At 41.8% G+C, this 16,715-nt stretch overlaps 1 protein-coding gene and 2 long non-coding RNA genes across 7 annotated transcripts in view; 2 read left to right on the top strand and 1 right to left on the bottom strand.

Annotated features, from left to right (window-relative positions):
- Positions 1-8,083, top strand: part of MRPL30 (mitochondrial ribosomal protein L30) — a 54,401-nt gene extending 46,318 nt beyond the window's left edge. For all 5 annotated transcript variants that reach the window (XR_014234596.1, XR_014234597.1, XR_014234598.1 and 2 more), the window contains one exon: positions 2,243-8,083. The gene's annotated coding sequence lies outside the window, so the exon portion shown is untranslated. The remainder of the gene's footprint in view (positions 1-2,242) is intronic.
- LOC309611592 overlaps positions 1-16,715 on the bottom strand; it is an 86,679-nt gene that overhangs the window by 26,037 nt on the left and 43,927 nt on the right. The gene's annotated exons all lie outside the window — the stretch shown is intronic.
- The window catches only part of LOC309611586, a 512,787-nt gene that overhangs the window by 469,219 nt on the left and 26,853 nt on the right, over positions 1-16,715 (top strand). The gene's annotated exons all lie outside the window — the stretch shown is intronic.

Genomic DNA, 16,715 nt, shown 5'->3' with positions numbered 1-16,715 from the left:
CTTTCCTGGTTGAGAGAAACCTGGGAAGGAGTTCCTTCTCTCCCTTCGGCCTCTGTGCCTGCTTTCCTCACTTTGCCCACCTGGGATTCCCGGAGTTGGGAACTCCAGGAAGGCTCCTCTCCCAGTGCGAAGGACTGTCCCAGGAATATCCCGTTCTGAACAAAGATCAAATCTAAGAGACCATGGTCTCTCTTCCATCCAAGACTCTTGAAGCCTGTCTAGCCTTTGACTCTGCCAAGTTTAAGCTGTTAGACTTGTTGGCCTTAGATCTTTCACAGCCTCCAGAGAAGATAGGAGTTTGTTATAGAAGCGTCATTTAAGGTGGGTGGGGTTAATGAAATAGGAGGGAGCCTGAGGGTGGGGGAGAGGTTACATCTGGAAAAACATAAACACCTCTGTCCTTTGGCTTTGAATTCACAAAGAACACATCTCATTTGGCCTGTAACAGTTCCCATTAAATGCACACATTTCTGTTCTCCCATTCTTTCTTTCGCCCGTGCTCACAAATCCAAAAGTAACTATATACTTGAATTAAAAGAAATCTAAACATGTATAAGTATTGTAAAAAAAAAAAAATCATTCTATCATCTACATAATCTTTTATAACTTGCATTTTCCTTGCAAGGTTCTTGAGTTTTCTCTGACTCCAACTTTTCTTATTTACTTAGCAGCAGAGACACAGTCATTATCAGTTGATCACCACATCCTGGACTTTTCATGCTAAATAGTCCTGGGCAGAGTTCCACCGCTCACCTGTTTTCAGTGAGCTCTTGTCCTCAGAGACCATCAGCCCATCACCCCTTATATAGAGTCCCTGGCCTGCTGCCTCTTTCAAAAAGTGTTGACTTCACCCTCTTACTAAGAGATTTATGGCTAAGTCTTACAAATTATAAAGACTTTGAACTTATATAGGGTCTTTTATTCAAGAACGTCCTGACATTTTGCAAACATTAAGCAATATTATTTCCTGCCACACCTCAGAGGGCACATCATAGTTATATTCATTTTGACATTTTCTGGCCCTACACTTGTTTTTATTTGCACCAGTTTCTGGGAATGGGGCCAGGTAGGAAGGGAGGAAGGGAGGGAGGGCAGAAGGAACTGAATCTGGAGTGTTAGAAACTCTTATTCTTGGTGTGTATTTCAGGCAAGCAGAGCCACATCTTAGGCTGAATGATGCTCTTTTATACATCTAATACCTACAGTTTGTTCCTAAATGTCTACCCCAATAAATACTTCAAGAGGGTTTATATGAGATTTCCAGGAAGGACTCCTTGCCCCAGATTGCCCAAGGGATGAGTTCCATAACTAAAAGAAGGAGCCTCCTCCACCACCATGCCTGATGCCGCAGCTCTACTGAATGGCTTGATTTCCCCCAAGCAGCCCCATCATTTGCTCCGTGCCTATGGACAGGCTCATCCCTCTGGCAGAAATGCCCTTGGGGACAGGACTGTGTCTCATTTGTCTTTACAACCCTAGCACCTAACACCCTGTCCAACACATATGAGATACTCAATAAAACCCATGGAGTAAATGGGTTGTGCATTGGCTGACTTGTTGCTAATCTGTCTCCTCTGCATCCCCTGCCTTCTCCTGGGTCCCCTGCCCTGCCACACCTGGAATGTGTGAGAGCAGTGAACTTGGCGGCTTCATTCATGACTGAGTCCTCAGAGACCAGATCAGAGTCTGGCACGTTGTGTGTGTTCGGTAAATATTTGTTGAATCAGTCAATGCATGAAGAATCTTCAGTCTCACCCAGAAAGGTTCAGATCGGATCTCCAACCCCACGTCCCAGGTTGGTTTCCATGCTGCCTGGTAGGTATTTCAGCCGAAAACAACTTGAGAGCAAGGACTGGGTCTTTTCTCCTATATCTCCTAAATGGCACATAAGAGGTATTCGGTAGATGTTGATAGAATGAATAAATGAACCAAAGGATATTTATGACTTGGGGAAGTCACTGACTCCGTATTTGCAGCTCAGACTTGGGGGACTGGGATTTCCTAGTTCACTCCCCATAGCGGAGGTGGTGAGGCTACGAGAAGACAGGGCACTCTGAGCAAGGATCCAGACCCAGAGACCAGTAGTTCCTGAACTTTACATCTGGGGACAGGGTGTGAGAATGCTGGTCTCCTCTCTGTTGTTGGCAGAGTTGGGATAAAAAAGCAGATAAATAATGTACCCCACTAGAAGCCATATCCCTACCAAACAATGGAATCCTTTCTCTTTATTTTGTCTACCAAGGTCTAGCACACACCAACGACAACTCATTTATTAGAGTGTGTGAAAATTCGGGAAGGCCCTGGCCCCATCTGCAAAAACACCACGTCACCAGGGCCAATCAAACCCACTGCCGAGGATGCACATCAGCATCCTGGAAGTTCCTCCCGTGGTTGGCAACCAGCATGTTGCCTGGCAACAGCTCCACGGAAATGATACACACCAATGCCCTCAGGCTCATTCAGTCTTCAGCTACTCGGTATGAACAACCTCCCTTTCAAAGACCTGGCAGACACCCAGTGGGGAAGCTGGGGCGGAGTGGGGATGAGGGCGGGTATTGAAAAGAAAGCTTGTTGCGCCTGTTCTTAAGTGAGACGAAATATTAGAAACAGCTGAAGATATTCCCTGCCATGCCCCATACAATTCTGACACCAATTCTGAGGTGTGTGTGTTTTTCCATCCCAAGCAGTTCTGTGGCACCAGCTGAGTCCTATAATTTAACTCAATTCTGACACCATCTACCTGGAAATCGTATCAGATCCCAAAGATTAAGGTCTCAGTCCTATAAGACTGCCCTCCACCCCCACCTCCAACTTCAGAAGCCAATTGTAAGTCCAGGTTGCACCTGGGCTTCTGACCTACCAGCTGTAGATCAGAAATTCCAACGACCTCTCCTTGGGTTCCGTTAATTTGCTAGAATGGGTCACAGAACTCAAGAGAACCTTACACTTACTAGATTACCTACTTATTTCAAAGGATATAACTCAAGAAGAGCCAGATGGAAGAGAGGCTGTAGGGCAAGGGATGGGGAAGGGGTGCAGAGCTCCCATGACCTCTCTGGGACCACTCTCCCCACATCCCCACATGTTCACCAACTCAGAAGCTCTCTGAACCCTCTCCTCTTGGGTTTTATGGAGGCTTCATTGCAGAGGCAGGATTGATTAAATCATTGGTTATTGGGGACTGAACTCAAGCTTCAGCCCCTCTCCCCTCCCAAGTAGAGGGGTGGGATTGAAAGTTCCAACCCTAAAATCACCAGACTGGCTCCACTGGCGACCAGCCCCCATCCTTAGGGGCTTTCATTAAAATAGCAAAAGACGACTTTATGGTTCTCACCACTTAGGAAATTCTGAGGGTTTTAGAAGCTCCGTGCAAGGAAGGGGACAAATGGAGAGACCAAGCTAAGAACCCAGGCTTAGGCTAAGAGCCAAACCTGTTTCCCCCTAGATGCTGCTCCAGGTGGCATTTGGTCCTGAAGTTCTGGACAGTCTCTTTTAGGCAGGGGCTTCCTGGACTCTTCTGTTCAGTCTCTGCCCTACTCAGTGTTTGACCTTTCCACCACTGTCAGTCCTGAGTGGAGCTCCTGTCTTTGGTTGCTATTCATGTCTCTGGGAAATGGCTTCTCACGGACCCTGCTGATTCTTTGATGACTTCTAACTCCTCCCACCCTAAGAATCCTCGTGACCTAAGAGAGCATTTCCCAAAAAGCCTCCTGGACACTGCAGAAAAAAATGACAGATATGTACTATTGTACACGTCAGAGTCCAGGAATGCTCCTTGTGGCATTTTATAAGAGGTGGCTGGCTGGATAGGGCAGATGCTGTGTTGTGCTCTGCTAATATTTCCCGGGGGAAAACTAGGCAGCTCTTCTTGCCCTCCCCTGAGGGAGGACACACAGGCTGGTCCCAGACACAGGCTTGAGGTGCAGTCTAACAGAATGTACCCCATAGATACCGGGTGTGGCCTACACTCACTTGGTGGGCAAGCTGAAGAGGGCTTTCCTGTTTCCACATCCTGGAAAGCTCTTGTTAGTGTTTTTCTAAGAACAAAAGAAGGAACTGATCTGATCTGATGTGCACCTATAGAACCTTTATACTCATTTGAAGAGACCCTACAGTCATATAAACCTTATCACTGCTCTTTATCATAGATTATTCAAAACACCGGGAACAATAAAATTTTTTCATACATTGAACACAGAATTTGTGGATGATTTTTTCTATTTCTTTTCACAGTCTATGATGCCATCCTCAGAAACAGAAGTCTAGATGTAGTCAAGCATTCTCATTGCAAAAAACCATATCTTCTAGTTTTCATTAAGGTCAATGTGACAGTGGAAAGATACGATTGAACTTTCAGCATGGTAAAAGTTTGACTACCTAAAACTGTCAGATGGAAAAAGGTGCCATGTCTAAATATACTGCTGGTTGCTGAAAGGAAAACTCAAAACCTTACTGCTTTTCTTGTCAGTGATTGCCTGAAGAAGAAGAGTATTTTGATCAATCTTGCTCACAAGACGCCTCCTGCCAGCTCTGGGGTTCAGAAAGAATTGACTTATTCTTAATAGTCAAACCCCAGTTCATTGAGAGGTTCTACCATGTTTGCTTTTTTGGGGGGGAAAATCTTCTATTTTGCATTCCTCCTTTTTAATCTTTGGCTTGGCACATCCCTAAGTTGTGAAATCTCCTTGTGTGTTAAGAGCAGTGTTTTAATACCAATTTATAAACATGCGAGTACTTATATAAATTTAGACGTGTAAATGCATGTCTTTTATTGGCTTTCCTCTTACACCTAATAAAATCTCCAAGAGAAATACTTTTCAATTGTCAGAAACTTCTATTACATGGACCTGAAACTACTTTTGCCTGAAAGTATTAGGGAGATGATCTATGAATGATGGCTGGATCTTTAATTTGTTTCAGATTACTTCTAGTTTACATGAAGAAAAAGAATAATTGGGGATTTGAATTATGAACCAGACGTAGGTACTTTTGTACATTTTCTATTTATATTCATATGATGCCTTTTCTCCAGTAAGTGTGAAATAAAATATTGACCCTGTGTAACAAATACAATACAAAAACAAGGCAAATAATAAATGCCTAGGCTGGCTATGGAGAAAAGCAATTCCAGGAAGCAAGTAACAACCTTATTCCTTTTAAAATATTTCTGTCCATCCATTAAATATTTACTTAGTACCCACAATGTGCCAACCACTGGCTTTATGCCAGGAATAAAAAGTTGAATAAGGCACAACCTCTGCCCTCAAGAAGCTCACTGCCAGGTATTTACTGATATTTTTCTGACTTCTGTTGGGCCAAGGGGCTAAATTCCTGGTTCCCCCTGGAGCAAACATCCAACCTCTCATGTACAGACCATAAAACTCCATAGGATCCATTAGCCACCCTGAAACAAACTGATGAAGTAACTCTAAGTAAAGTTCTTTATTGTCCACAGGCATAAAATTGTGATACCAATAAAACTGTCTTATTCAGGAACCAATAAAATTCTTAGATGCTGTGACTCATGCAGTTTGTCTCAAATATCCCAAATGTGGAAACCTGCCCAAGGGATCACTGGGTCAGACCTCACAGTGGTGAATCACTTCCCAGAGTATCAGATACTTTCACACAGGCTATAATAGCACCCTTATGATGTATAAAGCAGGCATAATCATTACCCATATTTTACAGTTGAGGAAACTGTGATCCTCAACAATGAAATGACTTAGATGACCAAATCAGCAAGGAGCCAAAGGTCAGGTTAGGTAGACTTGTTTGCCTACAATTTTATGTCCTGTAACTCCCCAGAGAGGAGAGAGTTCCTCTCTTTAATGGGATCTCTGGGGAGTACCGTGGTTTGGGAATCAGCATCAGTCAAGGCCACAGAAGTTTGCCTATAATGTGGGGAACAATGGCCCACCATGGTTGTATAGAGGTGATTGTCCTCCGGTGGTGGCTGAGATCCCAGGGGTATGATGCTTCCCTAGCAAGGCTGAGGAGATTGCCATTGGTCAGGGAATGCCATTGGTCAGGTGAGGGAATGGAGCACTGTGTCCTGTGCCTTGGGGATCTGCATTCAGGAATGGAGGATGTTGGATGCTCTGTACAGTCTCTATGGAAGAGCATGGAGCTCCCAGGGGTTATTACCCAAAATCTGATCATGGGGGAAGCCCAGGTCATGGAGTCACCAATATCAGGTCCGGGGTGACCCTGGAAAATCTGAGATGGAGGCTTATCTAAGTAGTAGGATTTGTTGCCTTGAGAAGTGAAGACCTGAGTCTTGGGGCCTCCTCATTAGCAGCCAATAATTCCAAGCCATCTAGGGCTTCTGTAATAGTGGCCACATGAGTAACCAAAGGGAATAAGAAGGTCCTATGGTCTGTAGATAATCCCTTGAGAATAACTGCCTTGTGTCTGCATCAAAAGGAGCGTGCTCAGAGCTGGCTAGGGCTTCCCATCCACTGGTTCTGAATTAACTTTAACTTAGGCTGGGATGCACGAATTGGCTGTTCTATCCTGTGATTCCCCCAAATAATATATTATGGGATCCACTAGACTTGTGGAAATGAGTGTGTAATTGTGTTGTTCAATTCTAAAATTTCTATTTGATTCTTGGTATCTTCTAAATTTTTTTCTTTTGCTGAGACTTTCTATTTATCTGCTGAGACTCTAATTTTTTGTTTGTTTCAAGTGTGTTTGTAATTGTTTGTTGAAGGATTTAGAAATCTTTGTCAGATAAATCTAACATCTGTCTCCTGGGTATGGGCATCTACTGATTGTCTTCTTTCATTCAGTTGGAGATCTTACTGGTTTTTGGTATGAGTGATTTTTAGTTGAAACCTGGACATTTGAGGTATTATGTTATGAGACTCTGGATCTTATTTAAACCTTCTATTTTAGCTAGCTCCCTCTGACACTGGTCCAACAGGGGAAGAGAGAGGTGCCATGTCTTTTTTTTTTTTTTTTCTTTTCTTTTTGGCCATGCTGTGGCATTCGGGATCTTAGTTCCCCTGACCAGGGATCGAACCCGTGCCCCCTGCAGTGGAAGCTCGGAGTCTTAACCACTGGACTGCCAGGGAAGTCCCAGAGAGGTGCCATGTCTTTCCTGCTAGGTGGGAATGAAAGTTCAGGCTCTCCACTCAGTTCCATTGACACCCGGTGGGTGTCATTACTGCGGTGCAGGGGTGGGGGGGTTGGTTCCCAACCAGGCCTCCGTTGACATCTCCCCAGCTGGGCAGAGTAAGAGTGCCCTGCTGCTCCCCTGACACTGGGTGCGGGTGGCCTCATTACCTCCGGGTGGTAAAGTCCTGATTCTCCATGAGACCTGCTCAGAATCACCTCTATTGGAGAGAGGTGCTCATTACTGCCAGGTGGTAGTGGAAGTCCAGGTTCCTCACTTGGTCCCCAGTGACACTGTGGTGAGAGCAGGACATTCATTAGCCGCATTGGGATGAAAGTCCCAGCTCCCTTCCTGACACCACAGCATAGGGAGGAATTGGGGCCCCTTGTTACAGCCTGGCGAGGGGGAAAGTCTAAGCTCCCCGTTCAGCCTCTGCTGCTGGGGGTGGGGCCACAGTTTTGTCTCTGGTGTTTGGATAGACTAGAGCGGTGATTGTCTAAAGGTTGTCTGTCTTGCTAGGCTTCTCCTTTCCTGGTCCTTTGGTTGGACACAGCAGGCTTCTGTTGAGGTCTCTTGGGGCAGGGGAGGGAGTTTTTCCGGGCCCTTAGGTGTTTCCAGGTTAGTGGCTTCTTCAACTTCAAGTCTGTCGTATATGAAGCAAAAAACAAACAAACAAAAGGAAAAAAAAACAAAGCAAGAGAAAACAAACAAAACCCAGGGAACTCACTGCCATGTCATTCTTCAGGTCCTGAGCCAGCCTGCCTTCTTCTCTCAACCTTACAGTTTTCTTATGGGTTTTTTTGTTTGTTTTTTGGTTTTTTTAATTGAAGTATAGTTGATTTACAATATTGTGTTAATTTCAGGTGTACAGCAAAGTGATTCACACACACACATGCATATATATATATATATATATATATATATATATATATATATATAGCTGAATATATATAAAAGAATATATATAAAGATCCTTTTCCCTTAAAGCTTGTTAATATATTGACTGTAGTTCCCTGTGCTATACAGTAGGTCATTGTTGGTTATCTATTTTATATATAGTGGTGTATATATGTTAATCCCAACCTCCTAATTTATCCCTCTCCCCCAACTTTCTCCTTTGATAACCATAAGATTGTTTTCTATGTCTGTGAGTCTATCTCTGTTGTATAGATAATTTCATTTGTATCACTTTTTTAGGTTCCACATGTAAGTGATATCATAGGATGGTTGTCTTTGTCTGGCTCACTTCACTTGGTATGATAATCTCTAGTTCCACCCACGTTGCTGCAAAATGTTTTTTAAAATATATAAGGTCCAGGGTTTTTAGTTGTACTTAGAGGGAAAAGTAGGGAGCAGAGTGTCTATTCTACCTTCCCTGAAGCAAAGTCCTTCATTCACTTGCTTTTGAAAGAAAGGAAATTTTTTTCACGTTAATATATTTTCCAAAAGGTACTTTATTTATTTATATATTATTTGGCCATGCCACGGGGCTTGCAGGATCTTAGTTCCTGACCAGGGATCAAACTCAGGCCCCGGCAGTGAAAGTACCGAGTTCTAACCAGTGGACTGCCAGGGAATTCCCAAAAGGTACTTTTTTAAAGCTTATTTTCACACTTAATATTATATTGCTAGGACCCATCCACATTGTGTATAGCTGCATTCCAGGCTTGGATGACTTCCAGTGCAGACTCGTGGTCAGTGCCCTGCACTGCCAGTGTTAGGCTGCCAGGTTCAGTTAACTGGCCACCTTGCCCAGTCCTCGAAGCCATGGGCCCTGCAGAGATGATCCATGACCACACAGCACAAACCCCATCGGTGGTGTTTTCATGGCCACTCATTCCTCTTTTCCTTCGAAGATGGAGATCTGGGGAAACTTGGGCGCCCACAGATGCAATAAGCCATGAATGTGGTCACTGGGGCGTTTGGAAATGACTTAGAAGGGTTGGGCCTTCCCAGTAAGGCCTGGAGAATCTTCTGAATTCTCTAGAAGAAAACTGCCAAAAGCTGATCAGTGTTGCTTTACTGGGAAATTAAGCTACAGTTTGGCTGATTTTATGATGTGGATCCCTAACAAAAATCAAGGAGGCTCTGTTTTTAAAGGAGTAATGAGATGTGTGTGTGTGTGTGTGTGTGTGTGTGTGTGTGTGTGTGTGTGTGTGTGTATATATATATATATAATGTTTTCTGTTTGATTTTAAATGCACAAAAAAGTACTTAAGCTCAGTATTGGCTTATACATCATGAAATGTAACCTGGCCCATCCACACTAAAGACCATTTAAAAGTACCTGGTTATGAACCTATTTCTACTTCTCTAAACACAGACCCACTGTATCAAGACTCCTCAGGTCATATCTATAGCTTCTAGAATTCATCACAGTTTATAGCCCTCCTGGAATTTAGATGTTAAATATCTGATTAACACCTTTTTGCTTGTGAGCCTAAATTCTAAATGCTTTTTTACTTCTATTATCCAGAAGCAAAATGATGCAGATGTTACAACAAGTCAGACAGAACTGGGATTCACTCCTTGTTCTACTGCTTTCTACCACATGATCTTGGGCAAATTTCTGAGTCTGTTTCCTTGTCTGTAAAATGGGAATAAAAACAGTACCTGTTTCCTAGGGTTGTTGTGGGGATTGCTTGAGAGAAAATATCTGTAAAACGTCAGCACAGTATTAGCACAATTAATTTATCACAATGCCTGACATATAGATGTTAGTTGTCATAAAGGAAATATCCAACCATCATAAATTTTGAGAGATCTAATTGGCTTTATTCAGCAATTCATGAAGCAATTCACGAATCGGGCAGTCTCCAGTCTAGCAGATAGAAAGGAGCTCCGAAGGACCATACAAGGTGAGAGATTTTTATAGACCAAAGTAAACAGGAACAAACAAGTTATCCTGGACATTTGCTGATAGGTAAAAGCAGGGCTATTCCCTTATATGGAGCAAAGGAAAGTCTTGGAGCACGTTAGCTAACTTGTGCTGAGCAGGCAAGCACTGATTGGGTGACCTGACCTTTCCTTTTATGGGAGAGCTGAACATAGAAAAGTAGCATGAACCGCTCCATCTTGGGCCTAATGAGGTCACTTTAACAGTTGTTAAGTAAAAATAGGTTGTTGGGAAGGTTAAATGGTATATAAATAATAAAAACATCTAGGACAATGCTAGATGCATATGTATATTCTATTTCTTTAGAGCAGTGGCTTTCAATAGCAGGTCATTAGAGCCTCTTGGAGAGCTTTAAAAACATCAAGATGCCCGTGCCACATTCCAGGCCAATTACCTCAGAATCTCTGGGGGTTGGGCCCAGGCATCACTACTTTTTGAAGCGCCCCAGGTGTGGTGGGCAGAACAATGGCCTCCCAAAGAAGGCCAGGTCTTAATCCTCGGAACCTGTGACCTGTTTTCTGGATGTATGTTACCCGGCAGAAGGGAATCAAGGCAGCAGATGGAATTAAGGTTGCTCATCAACTGACCTTAAAATAGGCAGAATATTCTGGCTTATCCAGGTGGATCCAGTATTCACAGGGGTCTTTAAATGTGACAGCGGGAGGCAGACGAGTCAGTGTCAGAGACTCTATCAGGCCTTGACGCTCAGGAAGACAGAGAGAAAAGGGCCCCGAGCCAAGGAATGAGGCAGCATCTAGAGGCTGGGAAAGACAAGAAAATGGATTCTCTATAGAGCGTCCAGAAAGACCACAACCTTGCTGACACTTCAATTTGAGCGCAGTGAGAGCCCCGGACTTCTGACCTCCAGAACTGTAAGGTAATAAATTTCTGTTGTTTTAGGCCACCAAGTGTGTGGTAATTTTTACAACAGCAACAAGAAACTGATACATGCAACCAAAGTTAAGAACCACTGCAAAAAGCAAACAAACAAAAAGCCCCACTGCTGCAGAGTTTCTGTGGGCTCTCAGCCGTCATTGGCCAAAATCTTTTCTCGAAATCTTTCTAGGCGTGTGGCTTTGCCTGAGAGGAAGGGGCTTGTCTCAACTGTTTCGCTGTTTCCGGTTCTTCTTTTTTATTTCTAAATTTTAAAACTTGAGATATGATTTATGTATAATATGGGAATTCCCTGGTGGTCCAGTGGTTAGGACTTTGCGCTTTCCCTGCTGAGGGTGTGGGTTAGGGAACTAAGATCCCGCATGCTACATGGCCAAAACAAAACAAACACAAAAAATTGTGTGTAATATCGTGTAAGTTTAAGGTGTATGTGTCGATTTGATACAATTATATAAGGCAATTTGATTACCACCATAGTTTTAGCTAACATCTGTATCATGTCACATACTTAGCATCTCTTTTTTTGTGCTAAGAACAATTCAGATCTAGTCTCTTAGCAACTTTCATGTAATACAGAATTGTTGACTATAATCCCTGTACTGTGTGTTAGATCACCAGACCTTATTCATCTTCTACTTCCAGGATTATACCCTTTAACATCTCCCAGATTCCCCTACCCACTAGCCCTTGGTAACCACCATTCTACTCTTTATTTTATAATTTTGGCTTTTTTAGAGTGCACATGTAAGTGATATCATATATTATAATATTTGTCTTTGTCTGGCTTATCTCACTCAGCATAATGCCCTCAAGATCCATCCATGTTGTTGAAATGGCAGGATTTCCTTCTTTCTCTTGGCTGAATAATATTCCATTGTGTGTTTGTATACATACATATATAAGGTATTTGTGTATGTCTCACCTTCTTTATCTATTGACGGACACTTAGGTTGCTTTCATATCCTGGCTATTGTGAATAATGCTGCAAAAAGCATGAGATTACAGATATGTTTTTTTTTTTTTAAAGGAATTCCTTTTATTTTTATTTATTTATTTATTTTTGGCTGTGTTGGGTCTTCGTTTCTGTGCGAGGGCTTTCTCTAGTTGCGGCGAGTGGGGGCCACTCTTCATCGCAGTGCGCGGGCCTCTCACTATCGCAGCCTCTCTTGTTGCGGAACACAGGTTCCAGACGCGCAGGCTCAGTAGTTGTGGCTCACGGGCCTAGTTGCTCCGCGGCATGTGGGATCTTCCCAGACCAGGGCTCGAACCCATGTCCCCTGCATTAGCAGGCATATTCTCAACCACTGTGTCACCAGGGAAGCCCCCAGATATGTTTTTGATACCCTGTTTTCATTTCCTTTGGAGCTATACCTAGAAGTGGGATTGCTGGATCATATGGTAGTTCTATGTTTATTTTTTTGAGAAAACTCCATACTGTTTTCCATAGCGGCTACACCAGTTTACATTCCTACCAAGAGTGTAAGAGCGTTCCCTTATCTCTACATCTTTGCCAACATTTGTTATCTCTTGTCTCCTTGGTGATAGCCATTTTAACAGGTAAAAGGTGATACCTCATTGTGATTTTGATTTGCATTTCCCTGATGATTAGTGATGAGCACCTTTTCATGTGCCTGTTGGCCACTCAGATGTCTTCTTTGGACATTTGGAAAAATGTCTATTCAGTTCCTCTGCCCATTTTTTAAATTGGATTGTTTTCTTGTTATTGAGTTGTATGATTTTTAAAATATATTTTGGATATTAACCCCTTATCTGATATACGGTTTGTAAATATTTTCTCCTATTCCATAGGTTGTTTTTTCATTTTGTTGAGGTTTCTTTTGCTGTGCAGAAGCTTTTTATTTTATTTTATTTTTAAATTTTTAAATTTTTATTTATTTTTGGCTGCGTTGGGTCTTCGCTGCTGCGCACAGGCTTGTCTCTGGTTGCAGCGATTGGGGGATACTCTTCGTTGTGGTGCACAGGCTTCTCATTGCAGCAGCTTCTCTTGTTGTGGAGCACAGGCTCTGGGCACGCAGGCTTCAGTAGTTGTGGCACACAGGCTCAGTAGTTGTGACTCGTGGGCTCCAGAGCGCAGGCTCAATAGTTGTGGTGCACGGGCTTAGCTGCTCCGCAGCATGTGGGATCTTCACGGACCAGGGCTCGAACCCGTGTCCCCTGCATTGGCAGGCGGATTCTTAACCACTGCGCCACCAGGGAAGCCCCTATGCAGAAGCTTTTTAGTTTGATGTAGTCCCACTTCTTGATTTTTGCCTTTGTTTTTTGTGCTTTTGGTGTCCTATCCAAAAAAATCGTTGCCAAGACTAATGTCAAGGAGCTTCTGCCCTATGTTTTCTTCTAGGAGTTTTACAGTATCAGGTCTTATGTTTAAGTCTTTAATCCTACATACAAACAAGTTCCATTCCAAGATCACGTTCGTAAAGTCCAATTTGTTTGTAAGTCCAACAAAGTTAGCCAAAGGTACCCAACTAACACAATCAGCTATATAGTACTGTACTGTAATAGGTTTCTAATACTTTTCACACAAATAATACATAAAAAACAAACACAAAAAATAAAACATTTAAAATCTTACAATGCAGTACCTTGAAAAGTACAGTAGTACAGTACAACAGCTGGCATCCAGGGGCTGGCATCGAGGGAACACACAAGAAGAGTTACTGACTGAAGGAGGGAGAGGAGGTGGGAGATGGTAGAGCTGAAGGATTGTCAGCAATAGGAGACGGAGGGCAAGCTGCAATTTCACTCACACCAGACGTGGATGGCACATGTTCTGGTTCCTTGCTGGATTCAAGTCCATCTACCCTCTTGAAAAAACAATCCAGTGATGTCTGAGTAGTAGCTTTTTTTTTCTCGTCATAGATGACATGGTAGCACTGGATTGCATTCTGAACGGCTGCTGCAACCTTCGTATACCGTTCTACATTGGGGTCCTGTGCCTCAAAAACTAACAGGGCCTCCTCAAATAAAGAAAATCCCCTTGCCATTTTCTGCATCATGAATCTCTTCAGTTCTTCAGTTACTTCTTCCTCTTGTCTCTCTTCGTCCTTTCTCTGGGCACATGCCCATCTTTGAAAGTTCACAACTTGAAGGTTCGTCTGTAGGGGACTTAACGGTATTTCAAGTTTATTTTGGTGAGTTGTGTAAGGTAAGGATCCAATTTCATTTTTTTGCATGTTTTCGAAACACCATTTGTTGAAGGGACCATCCTTTCCCCACTCAGTGTTCTGACCCCCTGTCAAGTAGTTGACCGTACATGCAGGGGTTTATTTCTGAGCTCTCTATTCAATTCCATTGGTCTATGTGTCTGTTTTTTATGCTAGCACCATACTGATATAATTCTTATAGCTTTGTAGTATAGTTTGAAATAAGGAAGCGTGATACCTCCAGTTTTCTTCTTTCTCAGGGTTGCTTTGGCTGTTCAGAGTCTTATGTGGTTCCATAAAAATTTTAAGATTGTTGTTTCTATTTTTGTGAAATATGCCATTGGAATTTTGATAGAATTGCATTAAATCTATAGATGGCTTTGGGTGGTACGGGCACTTTAACAATATTATTTCTTCTCATCAATGAACACAGTATCTCTTTCCATTTTTCACATTGTCTTCACTTTCTTTTATCAAAGTCTTGTGGTTTTCGCTGTCCAGCTCTTTCATTTCCTTGATTAAATTTATTCCTAGGTATTGTTTTTGATACTGTTGTAACTGGGATAATTTTCTTTATTTCTTATTCACATATTTCATTGTTAGTATATAGAAACGTAACTGATTTTTTAATCTTATTTATTGAAGTATAGTTGATTTACAACATTGTGTTAGTTTCAGGTGTACAGCAAAGTGATTTTGTTTTATTTATATATACAGAGATAGAAACATATATGTGTGTGTATATTTTTTTCGATTCATTTCCATTCTAGGTTATTATAAGATATTGAATACAGTTCCCTGTGCTATACAGTAAATACTTGTTTATCTATTTATTTATGGTAGTGTGTATCTGTTAATCCCATCCTCCTAATTTTTCCCTCCCCCCCTTCCCCTTTGGTAACCATAAGTTTGTTTTCTATGTCTGTGAGTCTGTTTCTGCTTCATAAATAAGTTCATTTGTACTGTTTTTTTTTTTAGATTCCACATATAAGCGATCTCATATAATATTTGTCTTTCTCTGTCTGACTTCACTTAGTATAATAATCTCTAGGTCCATCCATGTTGCTGCAAATGGCATTATTTCATTTTTTTATGTCTGAGTAATATTCCATTGTATATATATACACCACATCTTCTTTATTCATTCAACTGTTGATGGACATTTAGGTTGCCTCCTTGTCTTGGCTATTATAAATAGTGCTGCTATGAACACTGGGGTGCATGTACCTTTTCAAAGTATAGTTTTCTCTGGATTTATGCACAGAAGTGGGATTCCTGGATCATATGTTAACTCTATTTTTAGTTTTTTAAGGAACCTCCATACTGTTTTCCACAGTGGCTGCACCAATTTACATTCCCACCAACAATGTAGGAGGGTTCCCTTTTCTCTAGCATTTATTATTTGTAGACTTTCTGATGATGGCCATTCTGACTGGTATGAGGTGATACCTCACTGTAGTTTTGATGTGCATTTCTCTAATAATTAGAGATATTAAACATCTTTTTATGTGCTTGTTGGCTATCTGTGTGTCTTCTTTGGAGAAATGTCTATTGAGGTCTTCTGCCCATTTTTTGATTGGGTTCTTTGGTTTTTTGATATTGAGTTGTGTGAGCTATTTGTGTATTTTGGAAATTAAGTCCTTGTCAGTTGCATTGTTGCAAATATTTTCTCCCAGTTTATAGATTGTCTTTTTGTTTGTTTCTTTTGCTGTGCAAAAGTTTCTAAGTTTGATTAGGTCCCATTTCTTTATTTTTTCTTTTACTTCTTCTGCCTTGGGAGATTGATCTAAGAATATATTGCTATGATTTATGTCAAAGAATGTTTTGCATATGTTCTCGTCTAGGAGTTTTATGGTGTCATGTCTTAGATTTAAGCCATTTTGAGTTTATTTTTGTGTGTGGTTTGAGGGAGTATTCTAACTTCGTTGATTTACATGTGACTGTCCAGCTTTCCCAACACCACTTGCTGAAGAGACTGTCTTTTCTCCATTGTATATTCTTGCCTCCTTTGTCGAAGATTAATTGACCATAGGTGTCTGGGTTTATTTCTGGGCTCTCTATTCTGTTCCATTGATCTGTATGTCTGTTCTTGTGCCAATACCATGCTGTCTTGATTACTCTGAAGTCTGGAAGGGTTATGCCTCCAGACTTTATTCTTTTTTCTTCAGGATTGCTTTGACAATCCTGGGTCTTTTGTGGTTTCATATAAATGCTAGGATTATTTGATCTAGTTCTGTGAAAAATGTCATGGGTAACTTGATAGGGATCACATTAACTCTGTAGATTACTTTGGGTAGTATGCCATTTTAACTATATTAATTCTCCAATCCAAGAGCATGGGATATCTTTCCATTCCTTTGAATAATCTTTGATTTCCTTTATCAATGGAAACATAACTGATCTCTGTATGTTGGGTTTTTTGTTTTTGTTTCTTTGTTTGTTTGTTTGTTTTGTATCCTGCAACGTTACTGATTTCATATAGTTCCAACAGTTTTTTGGTTGACTCTTTAGGATTTTTTTTTTTGGCCACGCTGCAGCATACGGGATCTTGGTTCCCCAACCAGGGATCGAACCAGTGCCCCCAGCAGTGGAAGCATGAAGTCTTAACCACTGGACTGCCAGGGAAGTCCCAGGATTTTCT

The sequence above is a fragment of the Balaenoptera borealis genome (genome assembly GCF_965194805.1).
Source record: "Balaenoptera borealis genome assembly, chromosome: 15".
Classification (NCBI taxonomy): domain Eukaryota; kingdom Metazoa; phylum Chordata; class Mammalia; order Artiodactyla; family Balaenopteridae; genus Balaenoptera; species Balaenoptera borealis.
This window is presented reverse-complemented; position numbering and strand designations above follow the sequence as displayed.